Genomic DNA, 14914 nt, shown 5'->3' with positions numbered 1-14914 from the left:
TCTAAAAAGTCAAGGCCCCCAGACATCCAAAGCATTTTTTTTTTGTGTTCCATTTGAATGGCACAAAGAATCCGATCTAACCATTTGTTAAAACAAGGACAATCTGTGTTGTGGTGGCAGCCCGACTGACGGTGAGTGTCCTGGTTTTTTTTCTCCTTTTTTCAGTTTTTCTGTTTTTTCCTTGGTTTTCTGTTCCCTGCCCGCCTCCCTGTGTTTTCTCCCCTGTGAGCTCTCTCTCTCCCTCTGCTCCTGAGCCCAGCCAACTACCTGCACCTGCATCTCATCAGCCACCTCGTCAGCCTGCCACACCTGCCAGTAATCACCTCATGACTGCCTGTATTTCAACCCCGGTTCTCCACACCATCCTCACTTGATCATCGTTGCTCCATACCCGGTGCCACCTCCATGTTCAGGCTCTCATGTTTCTTGTTTTACTCTCACATTTACCCTACAGGTACACTCACCCTCGTCCTCTGTTCAGTTGGCTGGGCTCATCCACCGGCCCTCTCCTCCTCGGACCTCCCCCACGGCGTCCTCCCTGTCCTCCCACCGCTCCTCGCTACCTCGGCGCCAGTGTTCCCCAGCTCCCTGGCCCCCAGGCTCCTTGATGTCCTCCTCTCCCTCCACTCCAGTCCCTCTCACCCTTTTTCCCTCAAACCTCCTTCCCTCAGAGTGCTGCATTTGGGTCCTCTCTGTCCAAGATCTTACCAGAAATTTTCCTTCTGTGGTCCCTGTTATCCTTTTTATGTCAGCTCTTCTGCAGCTAAAGCACAGACAAATATGACCCCGGGTAGGTCTACTGATAAAGAAATAACTGAAGCAGTTGTCTATGATTTTGTTCCTGTGTGTTTGTAAAGTGAAAAAATTCCTACCATGCAAATTCCCCATGAGCTGTTTTTCGTTGAAAACAAAGGATCCTGTTTCAGCATTCACGCATGGTCTTCCTCCTATCATACAAAAAAAATGAAGGCAGGAGGGGGAATCTTTAGAGGAACACAGCATTATCAAAGAGTCAAAAATGGTCACGTCAGGGCCTTAAACAAGTATATAGTACACAGCAAGAACATACATGTTCACTTCCATCCAGTTGGTCTTACATATCCTGGGCACAGTTGTTCAAACCAACATTGGATTGGATCACCTTGATCCAGATACAAACTTTTCAGGATTACCAAATCTGGATGATGATTATATTAAGACCAATGGGTAGAACAGCCAGCAGGGGGGTCACTTTTTTTTGAAGAGACAGAAAATGTACAATAAAACACCACAACCCTTTCTTTCCATTTTCAATTTCTTCAAACAGTCAGACCCCCCCCCCCTTTACTGTACTGAAAGGCTTATAGGTAATGTCTACTTTATCACTGTTAAGTTTAAACAAATCAAGTACATAATATAAATAAATGTGCAAATAGACTCCTACATAATAAAATGTTATATTATTTGGAAAAATTTAAAAGTTTTACGACATTTTGTTCCCTGAAATCCACCCTGAATCCACCCTTATGTTGGGATCAGGATCATCCTGATTTTTTGGATCAAGGGGATTCCAATTCTACTAAAAAGTTTTGAACAACACAAACTGAAGGTTTGATCCAGATCACAACCAGGATTGTATTAGGTGATCTGATCCGATTTCAAAATCCTTTTTTTCTTTTGAACAACCCATTTTCCAGATTTGATCCAATCTGGTAGCCGAAGTCCGATCAGATTACTTTTGAACAGCTGGGCCCTGAGGATTATACAAGAGTCTCAGCCTATAAAAGGAGCATTCAAATGACAAAACAGTATCAATATGACATACATATCAGTCATACTATGTGCTTGAGAGTACACACATTGTAGGCTTTTTCAACACACACACCCAAACTAAAGTAAGATCCTGTGCAAATGTCCACACTTCAGTCTCACAGGTTACACAGGAAAGCAAAAATTCCATGTTACTTACAGCTGCCTGCATGCTTTGGGTCTGTGTGTAGCATTTCCTATTAGAGGAGCAGGGGTTTGTGGGATGTTGGAGCTGTAAACAGGAAGTTAAGTTGAGCACAAGAGCCAGTACAGGATGTGTATCAGTGAAATGCAATTTATCATTTCCAATAACTCAGTGTTGCATTTTACAGTAAGTTGCAAGCCTACAGACACAATGGGCACCAACTTCACGTAATGTGAAAATTGATTTCATGTTGTCTCATCGAGATGATACACAATTTGAACTTTTCCTTAACTTAACTTTTTCATGAAACAGACATCAGATGAATCCAAATTTAACCTCTCATTCCCCTATTATATTACTAGATAAATCAAATTAATAGTGACTTTTCACCTCTCCTCCAATTTTCCAAAATCCCTTGGTATATGAATATACACACATAAACCGTGAATATAAAGTTAAAGATTTTAAGAGGAGAAATGAGTAGTACTCACATAAAATGTCTCAGCACTGTAGTTTTAGAAAACAAACCTCAAACAGAAGTAAATAGGGCTTTTGTTGGGGACTATTTTTAGGCACAGATTGATACACATTTGGTGTTGTAGTGAGTATTAATAAAAGGAGGCCAGTGTTTTTGGGACTGACTAAAAGTAAGCTGCATCGGCCATGTCCACACAGTTGCTGTGGGTTCACTTACTGTGTGGACAGGGCCAATGCAGCTTACTTTTAGTCACAGACAATACTCAATTAATAGTTGTGTTTTTTGTCTTTTGAGGGAATTTGTTGACAATAAGAAAAATATGGAGTTGCAAAGTATGAGGATCAGATGTTATGTGATTCACAGTTGGAGCACTTCTACTGCATGGATCGGCATGAAACTGTTGGAAAGTCAATTGGCCAGTCAGTAGTTTGGTTATTTTATTTGGCTGTTTTAAATTGGATCATGTTTGGGCTCTCTGTCAGTGGGTGTTTTGGTGTTTTGTGGTTTGGTTTGGTTTACTCTGACATGTTTTATCCTACCCACATTTGCTCAGGACTGCTCAGATTAGCCTCATCAAGCAGCCTGGTCTCCAGAGCATATCAAGTTAGTTTGGACTTGTTTGAGTTAAATTCATTGTGTCTGTCTGTTCTCTTACAGTTCACCACTTTCTTTTGCTGTGGGTTGCCTTAGTTGGTTTTATTCTTTTTACTTTGGTTGTCTTGCGGTTTGTCCCCTCTTTAGATGGCATTTGTTAGGTTGACTCTGGAGCGCTTGGCTTGGTTTGCCTCAATGACTCTGGTGATATATACATTGGTCTGAACTGCTACAGAGCTGCATATCTGTTTGATGGCTGATGTAACACTGAGCCAAAGAGCTGCAACACTGCGCCTGATACTGCAGTGCTGCTCACGTATAGAGATGCTTTGATAGAAGACAAAAACAGGCTCATAAAGTGTATGTGCACAGACACACACACACACACACACACACACACACACAGATTCTCTCAGAAAGCCACAGCCGTCTAAAGAGAGAGAGGAGGAACTTTTTTTGCACACTCATCAAAGGGACATCACACATCATGGGAAGCACTCTACTGGAGGGGATGTGAATAAAATGTTTAAAAGAAAGGAGCAGGGTCACATGATGTAAGCATCTGTGTAAAGAAACGTTGTGTAAATAGCAAATGTACTTGAGGCCATCTTTGTGCCCATGGGAGTGTTGGTCTTAAAATACGGTGGTGTGGCACATTGTTGGTGCATTGCTATCTTGAGTAGCAGCAATTGCACCATTGACCTACAAAGACCTGGTCTAAAGTTTAAAGGTGCTATTTAAAGGACACATTATTCAGATAACAATATGCACCTGCATAGGCCTGGTTCATAGTTGTTATGTTAGTTCTATATTACAACATACACTGGGCATGCACGTGCCAGTGTAAACAGGAAATAGATTCTCTACTCCTCAGTTGCAGAAGATTCGGCTAAAGAAGAAAGTAATACTAGAGACAAATGAAGAATAGCAACGGCGAAGAACTACACCAGAGGTTTTTTTGCATTGACTGATAGCAAGGTGGAACTCTGTACAAGCGATTATGGTGGCAGAAAGTAGACTGGGAGTCATTGCAAAGCAAATCCGGCAACTTGCACAGTACAAGTGTAAAATATTTTATACAATATTTTACCCAATATTTAACCCAATATTTTAATGCCATTTAATACCAAAACAAAAACACTGTTAGTAGCATTGTGTTTTTACTTTGCATGACTGATAAGACCCAATTAGGAAGCCAAACGTGAATATCTGCGTCATTGTTTTCAAAGTCCTCCGTTTTTGCTAATTATCTGATCCTCCTTCTTACACACCTGCTTCTCATTACTGTTGAGCTAGTCTAGGGGCCTTTCCGAAACTGCTTGCTACTCCCTCTACCTACATACTTCCACTCCTTTTGTGCGTTCATGCGTGTCAATGTGGCGGACCCTCAAATGCCCTCAAACTCAAATGCCGAGTGAGCACCGTTGCCGACTTGTTGAAGCAAACACCCTTTGCTGCACGATGGGAGACCTTTGTTCAATTTGCGTTCCGTGTGACTTCGGCGATTAACATGTAGGATTTTTTATTTCAAAACTACACTAACATTGTCACGTCACCATTCACAGGTTAACAACGTAGCCCATATTATTTATATTGAAATGTTGTATTTGTGAATGAAACATTTTTCATAGGCTAAGTTAAAGAGGTTCAAATATATAGGCTTTTCTTTACAATGAATATCAATCTTTTCATAAAAGGATATAATATTTATTTTTTGTAAATATATAAAGTCTTGTTCGACACAAACACAAACACAAAATGAATGACAAATGTTTTCAGTTTCATTATTGCAAAAAACACACTTTTCCTCAACATCAGTCCTCAATCTTTTTTATTTATTTTTAAAAAGATTTTTTAAACCTGTCCTGCCCAGCAGCCTGGTATAGAGTATGATGACCTGGATACCATATTGTGCCAGACAGATTTTACTTTAACAAGAGAGTATTAATATACTCCTTTGTCTGTTTTATTATTTATTTAATTATGTATGTAAAACCGCAAAAGCCAGAAGCCCGAGTCCCCAGATCCCTAGGTCCAGAGCGGGCCCCCATGCCAGGGGAGCCACGCCCCCCCCAGCCCACCCCAGATCAGGCAAGGCCGTCACCAATCCCACGGCACCCCCGACACCCCGGGGCTCCAGGGGCAGGACACGAGGCCAATGAGAATCTCCCCCACTCCTTCAACCCCTCTGCCTGCCTCTGTAAATGTATTTTTTTGTGTTGGATGCATGTCATGGATTGTGAAGTGTTGTATGGTGGAGTAAAGATAAGGTGTGTGGTAACTAAGGTGCAGTTAAAATTGGAGGGTAGTTGTGACACAGGCACCCCACAACTGTCAGGTAGTGGAACATCCCATCATGCCCCTCCCACCCCCCAAGCACTCTGTGTCTAATGTGTAATTAAAATTGAGGGGCAGCCACTGGGGGAGGAAGAAGGGCGAGGCTGCAATAAAGTAGCCCCACCCATCAAATGCCCTGCAGCCTGCCCACCCCCCAGAGTCCTAAGGGTGTATGTCCAAAGGGAGGAAGGTGAAAGAGGTCATAGGGAGGCTAGAATGGTCCTCCTCACTGGGACCAGATTCCTGACTGGTCCCATCATTCAGTCCCGTCCCCCACCCCCCTAAGCAGGAGGACGCCAGGTCCCTCCAGCGCAGGGCCTATAGCAGGAGCCCCTCTAGCACTGGCAGCACCCCCACACACCCCCGAGCAAAAAGTCCAACAATCCCTCGCCGGGGCCCCTCCGGCAGCCCCACTGCCACCCCCCCACCCCACCGTTCCCACACAATCAGGAGCACTCCGAGCACCACCAGGCTATCGGAGCTGGCGCAACCCCCCCCCCCCACAAGGGAGCAGGTCCGGAGCGGCAAGGACCCCGCCCAAGGACAGAACAGCCCAATGGCCCCTAGGGCCCAGAACCGAAGGTCCGCCCACACCCAGGAGGCAATGCCACACTAATCTTAATACCACTGTTGTTTATTTGATACACGTATTATAGCAGTGAGTGCAGCGGAAACGTCACATCCTATTTATGCTGGGGAGAGAGGGTAGTTCGTCCGAAAGTTGTCGCTGTATTACACGACACGGGTTAGGGAGCTCGATTTGGCCTGGAGGGACTCAACCAGAGTTCACTCCGTGTCGGAGTGGAAGTGGCGAAGGTCTAGTTTCGGAAAGGCCCTAGGTTTATACTTGATGCAGTGTCCCCTGCGTGTGTGCGCCAAAAATTACGTAATGACATCTCATGTCAGAAGGAAGAAATAATTGAAAAAATAAACAGACAGAAATAATTGGAATTTGGAAAATGTATTTTTTTTTTCACTGCGTCTTCAAAGGGCAAAAAATACAAATATTTTACCACCTGATGGGAAGTTGGGGGAAAAGTATAAAGCTTTTCTTTTTACACTTTCTTTTTAATTATTTAACTGACAGCATCATTCATTAATGTAATAAGTTATATTATTCATTCATGGTTCTTAAAATGGCACACACACACCAACCTGCTCGTATAGCTATTAGCCACAAGCTAATGATCAAGAATGGTTTTATATGATGGGAGGTGTAAGCTGTCCGCCCCAATGGCATTGGACTGGAAACTGTCGGATAAAAATTAAAACCTCAGCTGGATGGCTTTTCTTCTTCAACACTTTAATTTGTCAGCAAAGCTAAAAAAAAAAACACAAGTTGTGAAAGAGATTACTGTAGGTAAGTCTTTGATTATTTTACAAGAGTAAAGACAATAAGTTCACACAACAAACAGGCCACAATGTGATTAACTAACTTACAGCGGTCACAGTTGTATTATGTAGCTACAGCCCCCCACTCCCCCAAGACTAAAGTGGCGCCTTTGTGGGGCTCCCAAAAGTGATGAAAACATAAGGGTATTCTGATACCACAATTGTACTCCCTTATTCCTTATCATGCCTCCACCCCATTGTTCCTCCTCTTAGTCACATCTGTCTTCTTGCGTTCTTGTCAACCCCATCATTCCCGAATATGAGTCGTTTCCATCCCCTTGCCTCTTCTCTGTAAGAGGTAAAGCTCTTACCGAGAAGAATGAGTAATGTTGAAATCTGTCTTGTGACCGTGGCCTCTCATTGCCCTGCACCATAAAAACCTAAAACCTAAAATCTAAAATGCAGAACTACTATTAAAAAAATCTCCTTTAAGAGTTAATGATGCACATATTGTATGCCTCAACTCATTACTACACTCACATAATATATTTTGCACAACTGCAGCAGTTTCAATACAGTTTTTCAGCTGATTTTATTTAATGTTCCACCATCTTGCTAAACATATGTCTTTGGCTATTTTCTGTTCTCCATTCAAATGCAAATCTGAACTATCTTGACTGACTTGATTTTGTTTAAGCGTTTTACCATAAAAAAAGTTATGTTAGCATTTTTGATGCAAACTTATTCGTTACTGGTTGAAGAATAAAGACCTTCTGCAGAACCGAAACTTTCCGGTGCCTTTTTGGGTCTTGCTGCATTCATTTCTTATTTTACCATCGAGCTTCATTTATTATTTGACCCCACATAAAGTAACATAAAAAGGAAACAAGTACTTTACTCAAGTATTCAAGTTAAGTACATTTTTAAACATATTTAGCGGCATTCCACCACTACTGCAAACAAATACATTGATCCGGATTTATCTATGATAGGTTGATATCAGCTGGTAATACTGGCCTGTTGATACATTAGCCAGACTCTTTGTCACACTCCAACAGACAGATTTCCATCAAAACTGTGTACTTTAGGTTTGGCTGTGAAGAACAGACAAACATCTATTTTGCATTTCATAACGTCTACTCTCCCATATTTGCTTGTGTCTGATAGTACACAGGTGAGATCTGACACCTGTGTCATGCTTGCAGCAGTGTGGAGCCCGTTAATCCTCGCTGAGCTGACAATGTTTGTGTACAGATCCCTTCGTATGTAAAAACACAAAATATCCAGTAGAAGATACTATCTGTTGTTTCAGGATGGCTGAGCTGTTTGTCAAGTCAGACTGAAGTAATGGGGCACAGGGAAGTGACTGTGTGTGGGAGTTTGTTAACGTGATCTTTTGTCTGTTATGTTGTTGTCTGCTACTGGGGTGCAATGTCTATATGTGTGTGCGTTTGCGTTTGTGTGTATGTGGACATTTGTTAATGGTTATGTATGAGTACTGTACATTTGGGTGCGTCAATTAGTATTTGTGTACATGTGTGTGTGTGTGTGTGTATGCACCCGCTCAAATACAGATCAGTTGTCACAGGTCACACAGTGTTAAAAGAAACTTTAGTGTAAATCATTGGATTAAAGTCCAACTGAAATTAAATAGCATGTTTCTTTTGTCTGCTAGAGCATACATATCAGCTCCGTAAACCACATGCCCTGCTGTCTCCTCCTGGTATGGAGTTGCAAAGTGTGTGTGTGTGTGTGTGTGTGTGTGTGTTGGGGGGGGGGGGGGTATTCATTCATTCATTCATTCATTCATTCATTCATTCAGATCATGAACAATGGTGACTCACACTTGGAGCACTTCTATGTCTTGGAGTTGTGGAAACTCTCCTGGTTAAATCATCAGTACGTAAGATTTACAACTGCAAAAAGTTGAAGGTACAAGCTTGTCTACATAAAAGCTAGACAAGGTGCATTTCTGCAAGAAACCTCTCAGTCACAGCTTAAAATTCTGTGATGTACACTGCCAAGGCGAATTCAGGGTGAATTCCATAACTTTGGGTCTGTGTTTTATTTTCAATTCTGATTTTAAACTGGTGGCCATAATATAAACCTATAGGGAGGTTATCCGAGAGAATCCAGCATGTCTGTGTTAAGTAACCTTTTGGATATCGTTTTAAGAATATTTTTTAATGTGAATACAGAATAGGGAAAAACCCTTTCGGAACTATTGGCACGTTTCCATATGGCCAGACAAATTGCTTCAGTTTACATTGTATTTGCATAAAACAGTAACGTCAGCGTTCTATCTTATGGTGCCTTCAAATGGGGTCGTGTTTACCATGTTCACAAGAAGAGTCCATATGAACGCCCCCCCTCTTGTGTCATTCATGACCTCGGAAGTGGAAATTTTCTGAAAGCGGTTCATGTTCATGTGTTTGCTGACATTTTCAGAAAAAAGGAGGACATGGAAGTAAATTTTTCCATGAATTGTAAGTTAATATATTAAAATTTTAGCATAAAGAGTTTTTACTCGTAAGTTGATAATATGTCTGATAAGACATATTATCTCAATAAGTTGATATTTATTTATTTTTCTCGTGATAATGGGATAATTATCTTGTGATCTCGGCTGTTGTTTTCTCGTTACAATGGGATCATTTTCTCGTGATCTCGAGAAAACAAGACAATAGTTTAACACAGGGTCAGCAGGAATATTTCTCAACAGTAATTTCAGTGGGATATTCAATCAATCCTCATGGTAATCCAACTTTAAAAAAAAAAATCTTTTTCATAATCCTCTTCAACAAAGTTCTTATGAAGAGACTGTTGCTGGACTATGTTCATCCCAGTAATTGGTCCTCATACATCAATCTATGGACTTTTCATATCCCCATCATTCACAGTTAGAGGTAATTCCTGTGCTTCTCATTCAGGGGAATCCATTTAACATTACACATTACACACGAGGGCTATTTCCGAACCTTTGAAATAGCCGTTGGGAAGTGTAAGTTCGGATTCTCCTGAATCTCTTCATAACAACTTTGTTGAAGAGGAAAATAACAAAACTACGGAGCCCCTGAAGTCCCATAAGATTACTTTTTTTTATCTTGTTCCCACAAGATAATAACTTTTGCGCACAAGATAATTTACTATAAATTCATAGGTGTCTTTTTGGACTTCAGATGTTTACTGCCACCATGTAATGTAAAGAACTCAGCTAATCAAGTTTTATTTTAGCCTCAGAATGTCATATAATGACATTCTTGCTGCTCTTGGTCTTAGACACAGGATTGTCATCAGCAGGAATCGTTTGCTGCACATACTAAAAGACAGCAGACTCAGCCGACGGAGGGGCTATGCAGATTTAGGCCATGTCATTGACTTCATCCATGAACAATTACAGGGTCCAAGGAAGATGCATGGATATGGATGGATGTTTACGAAATGCCAAGAAAATGGCCTTGAGGCAAAAAAGGAAAAAGTGAGAATCATACCGGCCGAGCTGGATCCTCGGGGTCAGCATACAGACAACAACGGAGACCTCACAGGAGACAGTCCGTCTCAAAGGGACCCAATTACCTCTGGCACATTGATTCATGTGACAAGTTAAAACCTTTTTGTGTGTGTATTAATGGATGTATCAACGGCTTCTCTCGGAAAATAATTTGGCTGAATGCCTACAAAAACAGCAGTGACCCAAGAGTTATTGGGGGATATTTTGTAGAAGCTTTAGAATCACTAGGTAACTGTCCCAAACGTCTGAGCACTGACCGTGGCACAGAAAACTGCCTTGTACGAGAGCTACAGCAGCGTTTATGCTTAAACCATGGAGTAACTTGGTCGGGAGAGCGAAGCTACCTCACTGGAGTGAGTACAGCAAACCAACACATTGAGAGTTGGTGGAGCATACTCCGGAAAGAGGGTATGGAATATTGGATCCAGCTTCTTGGTGAGCTATGGGACGAAGGAGAGTTTGATGGACGTTTACTGGACAAGGCGATACTTCAGCTGTGCGTAATGGGAATAATTCAGGTATGATTATTGGTAATGCAGTTACAAGTGGATGATTGCAAAACATTATATAAGGCTATTAAAACTCATGACATGTCATTCAGTGATTAATGTGTTTATCCTATATTCTGTTTCCTTTCCTTTTCTTCTCAATAACATTAAAGATGTTTGGAATGCACACCGAATCCGACCTGCCTCCAATCCAAACGTGCCACATGGAATCCCAAATGTGATGTACTGCACCCCAGAGTTATGGGACACTGAGGACTGTGCCATGCCACTTTATCAAGATGAGCTGCATATGTCCAAAAAACGATGTGTCTTTTGCAGCTGCTTGTGATGAAGATAAGTTTGATCTTTGTATGATTGTGGAGGAACTGGGCTTACAGTTCCCCAGTAAAAGCCCCATGGAAGCTATTGATATGTATCTAACACTTAGGAATGTTATCAACATACAACTAAGCAATGACTAGATTTTTTGTTTGTTTGTTTTTTGTAGATTTAGCCTAAGAACTACACCTTAACTTCTCACTCGTGTCATCAGTAGCAAAGAACTTATTTACATAGTTAGATGTTTCATTTGAAATTTCATTAAATAAGTAACATTAGGCCTATTTAGAAATGCAGGAAATTTAAAGTGTATCACACAGCACTGCACTCAAAACAGAAGATGTGCCAGCCCTCAACCTTAACTGATTTTCCTCTATATTGTCAGATTCTTCAGCTTCAATTTAAACTTTTCCCTTAATAGTAGCCTACACAGCATTTATTCCAAAGTTATTTGTTTGACTCTTGACAGTCCACTGAACAAAGGCAGGTTGCAGCAGGAACGCAAAGTAATAGACATTATTGCATTACTTATATATTGTATTCAACAACCAAAATGCTCCACATTCATTACTGTAATGCAACTAAACTATTCTATTCTATCTAAGACTTCTCTTTCTGGTGTTGATATGTAGGACATGAAAGATTCCCTGATACTCCTGTAGGTGATACCATACATGGCTTCCTCCAAGAATGGAAGGGGCAGGTGAATGGGGAAATATCCTACTGTGAGCCAGCCTTTGACAAGTATTCTTCCAGTGGCTTACCACTCATGGCTTTGGTACTCGTGTCTGAGATAGGGGGCCTTTACATTGGCACCCACAGTGCATCTGCTGTAGAACTCATTCCAGAATTTAGATAAGCAGTCTCGCAATACACCTGTTTTGTTCATGTGACTACTATATCATCTATTTCTTTGTCCCTTCTCCAGCTTTCTGGTGCAAAGGTACAGTCTCAGTAGTTTCACCTTTGTTTTTTCATACAACTCTTCAATGGTAAATTCTTCATCAACCGGCCTGTGACAGATATCCCGCATGTCAGAGTGAAGACTTTTGAGCTTCAGATACTTTGATTTCCCTTCTGGGAAAAACAAGTTCTCTGCCATAGTTTTGATCTCTCCTACTTTTGTATGTCTATCTATGCTTACATGCCTTGTCCCTCCTCCTTTTGCAGTTTGAGCCTGCTTAAAATCACCTTCATCCTCGTTGTAGTTCATCCAGCCTAGTTCAATTCTCTAGGTTTTTGTCTTGAGCAAGAAGGCTCCTGCCACTAATATCCTAGCTAAACAACAGTTATTCATTTGTAAAACTACAAGAGATCAACAGGGAGACGTGTGGATACGTGCCTAGCTGAAGGCATGTTCCTTAACATGTCCTGCTGTCACCATACCTGGCGAGTCAGGACTCATGACTGAATAGCACAGATATAATATAGCTAGCATGTTTCAGTTTTATAGGCTACAAGATTTCTCCAGCCATTTTCTCTCAGCAGATTATTGGCCTAAAGCTGTTAATATTATGACAGCTATGATACAAATTAAAATTAGTAACCATCCTAGATAACTGTGCAAATAACTTGAACTTTCAAATTGTTGTCACCTAACATAAGAGTATCAGTGGGGCAAGAATATTTCAGCCTAGGAAAAAGGAGCTAGAAGCAGAAAGCTATCTTATCCACCAAAAACATAGTTAACTGACTATGAAATAAAGCAATGAAGGCTGCCATGTAAACATACCTCAATCATACAGCAAATCATCAAATTACCCCTGTGGTCTTCAAAACAACTGTCTGGCATGCTTTTAGTATGCAAAGATTTTCTTGTGCGCACAAGATAATTATCTTGTGGGAACAAGATAAAAAAATTTAATCTCATGGGACTTCAGGTGCTCCATAAAAAAACACACAAAAGAAGAAAAAAAAACCTTGAGAGCAGGAGTTGAACACGCAATTGCAAGCCCTGTGCTCTACCAACTGAGCTAACCAGTGTCACTGATATTCTATCTGAAATTATTGTAAAGAAATGTACCTGCTGACCCCTGTATTCAGCTATGGTTTGTTATCTCAAGATCACAAGAAAATGATCGCGTTATCACGGGAAAACAACAGTTGTTAACTCAAGATCACGGGAAAACAGAGTAAAAAATTATTTGAATGGGTGGCCGCTTAGGTCTTCCGTAGATATTTCCCAACAGTCTTATCTTTTCATTATGCCTTTGCATTTCCTGCATTCCTGCACGCTAGCTTGCTAAATTGTTATTGTCGGAAGAACAATGAGGAGTATTCTGGCGTCCATGCTGTCTTTACCTAGCAGCAGTGTTCTCACAGCTTACCATTTGAATGCAAAGGTGTGATATTTTTTTTCCCCTTCACATTTTTCGACAACTCTCACTTGACTGACGCCAGCTTTGCATAAAGTCCTGCCCCCTACGTTCCCTCTGATTGGCTAACACTAACCCTAACCCCATTCTACTCCTAACCTTGCATCATTTCATAACAGTAATGCCAAGTGGTTACAATATGGTGAACTGATCGACATTCTTTTAGTTGGTCTACTACTGGGTCCATGCATTCAGTTATTAAAAAAAAGCCAACTATTAACTAACAGCAGGATATGCAAAATTCGACCAAACTGCTGAAACTTAGAGTCGGTGAAAATAACACTCCTATCTTAAAATCTTAACGTGTGGCATTGGCCTATAATTTACATTAAAGCTTGCTTAGCTCAGTTTTAGCAAGACCATAGTAGCAAGAAAACAGCCACATCAAAACCATACATCGATGCCATTTGGAATGTTTTTTGGTATGGTTTGTGTTATGAGTTGCACTAAGGATACATTTGGATGTTGCTTACCAGTCTAAAAGAAACGTTGCGGGTTTAGCATCAAAGCACATCTCTTTACTCACCAAGAGCTGTCTCCAGTGGTCAAAAGCTACGCCAATATTTAATCATTTTGCTTCTTTTCATAGCGCTTCTTTTCTTTGCCGTGGGACGTGGGTTCTTGCTGGGAGCAGGTGGTTGGGATGGTGATAAACGTCGCTTGCCAAGAGCTTCAGACATCTCTGTGTTTCTGTGACACTAACCGGGCGCTGTAGATTATACACTAAACACTCCTGGGTCAAAAATAACCCATAATGACCCAACTTCTGGGTTAAATACTTGATCCAAATGTTGGGTTAAAAAAACCCAACATTGTAGTTAATATAACCGAACTTCTGGGTCAAAAGAACAACCCCACTATCTGGGTTGAAATAACCCATAAATTAGTTTGTCCCTTTTTAACCGAGGAGTTGGGTCAAAAATAACCTAACTTGGGTTACTATGCCAGTATGCCTTATTTCAGAAAATAAAACTTAGTTTTACATTATATCTATCACAGTGTGGTGCAGGCAGAAGAAGAGGAGGAGGAGGAGGAGGAGTCCAAAGTTCCAAATCAAACGTTTTACTAATAAAGTAACTCCAAAAGGTACAGATAGGCTGTACACACACTAAACAAGACTACAAAGTAGAACGGCCAAAGACTGACTGAACTGAAGGAACTAAATACTAACACAGATGAACACTGATTAACTGAACACAGGTGGAACAGATGATGATGATGGTAATTAACAAAACACAGGTGATGCAGATTAACTAAATGACTGAAACCATGAAAACAGCTGGAAAACACAACAAACAAAGACTAGGGGTGACTGTGACAATATTACACACTTCAAGCACTTGTAGATTTTTATTGCATTAAATTAAATTAAACTCTATAAAAAATAGAAAAATAAACAACTCTCAAAAATTCTACAACATTCAATAACTGGATTTAACTCTGAAGTCTTCATGTCTTGTGTCATGTCATGTGTGACTTTACACGGACTGTAGCTCTCTTCACAACAACACAGACACAGATCGGTTC

The 14914-nt window shown here is 40.9% G+C and overlaps 1 long non-coding RNA gene across 1 annotated transcript; it reads right to left on the bottom strand.

Annotated features, from left to right (window-relative positions):
* Positions 1 to 467: 467 nt before the first annotated feature.
* On the bottom strand, positions 468 to 14063 carry LOC123970301. The gene is made up of 3 exons (XR_006824922.1): positions 13914 to 14063; positions 1949 to 2020; positions 468 to 947 (listed from the first exon to the last, which is right to left on the bottom strand). It is a non-coding gene; the product is annotated as an uncharacterized LOC123970301 (long non-coding RNA).
* Positions 14064 to 14914: the final 851 nt, after the last annotated feature.

The sequence above is a fragment of the Micropterus dolomieu genome, linkage group LG04 (assembly GCF_021292245.1).
Source record: "Micropterus dolomieu isolate WLL.071019.BEF.003 ecotype Adirondacks linkage group LG04, ASM2129224v1, whole genome shotgun sequence".
In the NCBI taxonomy this organism is placed as follows: domain Eukaryota; kingdom Metazoa; phylum Chordata; class Actinopteri; order Centrarchiformes; family Centrarchidae; genus Micropterus; species Micropterus dolomieu.
This window is presented reverse-complemented; position numbering and strand designations above follow the sequence as displayed.